The sequence below is a fragment of the Aplysia californica genome, unplaced genomic scaffold (genome assembly GCF_000002075.1).
Source record: "Aplysia californica isolate F4 #8 unplaced genomic scaffold, AplCal3.0 scaffold00215, whole genome shotgun sequence".
Classification (NCBI taxonomy): domain Eukaryota; kingdom Metazoa; phylum Mollusca; class Gastropoda; order Aplysiida; family Aplysiidae; genus Aplysia; species Aplysia californica.
Genome location: NW_004797485.1, coordinates 236,330 through 237,329, shown reverse-complemented (window position 1 = coordinate 237,329; position 1,000 = coordinate 236,330).

Genomic DNA, 1,000 nt, shown 5'->3' with positions numbered 1-1,000 from the left:
CCCCTCCTCCTCAACCCCCTCCTCCTCCTCAACCCCCTCCTCCTTCTCCTCTTCCTCCCCTGCAGCTCTATATTCTCCTCCGCCTCTTCCTGTTCTTCATCGACCTCTTTTTGCGGCTCTCTATCCTCCTCTCCCTCTTCCCCCTCCCCCTCCTCCTCCTCTTCCTCCTCTTCCTCCTCCTCAGACACAAACACAAACTCAAACCAGCTGACACTGAGCTCTTCTTATTCTTTGTATAACCACAAGCTGCAAAAAGGTAGAATATCTAAGAATTGCTTCAGTGGAGAGCTGGAATGTTTTCTGACCAGCACCCAGGGCACAGAAGTAGGAAAACGCCAGAAAGCGCTTAGGATCGTTTTCAAGATGGTTTGTGTAGTCGTTTTGGATTTGTTACAATATTATGTACGTAAAAAAATAATAATCACTATTCGTCAATTAGCACTGTTACACTCTACATCGTGAATGCCCCTTATTCGTTCAGTTGGTGGTTGGAGGGTGCTCTGGTGTGGTTTGCTCTTTTTTTTCTATCGTCCTTATCTCTCCTTCTCTCCTTCTTTTATGTGTTTGTTACTCTCTTGTAACATCTCTAACCTTCGGCACTTATATGACCTTATTGTGCTGCAAGTATGTAACACTCTTACCGAAACAAGAATCTCTTAGTCAGCATTGGAACTATACCTAAACTATGTTTTATTTACTTACTCCTAAGGGGCAGAATTTTTTTATTTTTTTTAAAAACATTTTCAGGCGCACGTCACTTTCCACTTTCTGTTAGTTTCTATTTCTGTGAGTGTGATTTGCAGTTGGGTCTGAAGGAAGAGAGTATAGTGGTCGACGGTAGTGCAGGCTTGCCCTCGCTTATGAGAACAATGACAACCGTTTCGTCTCATATGCATCTCTGTATGCACAGCGGGTGAGGTGGGGAGGGGGAAAGGGTGGGGTGGTGTGAAGACTTTATTTACAGGGTACTTGTTGAGCGGTCTTTCTCAACGGGTACCGG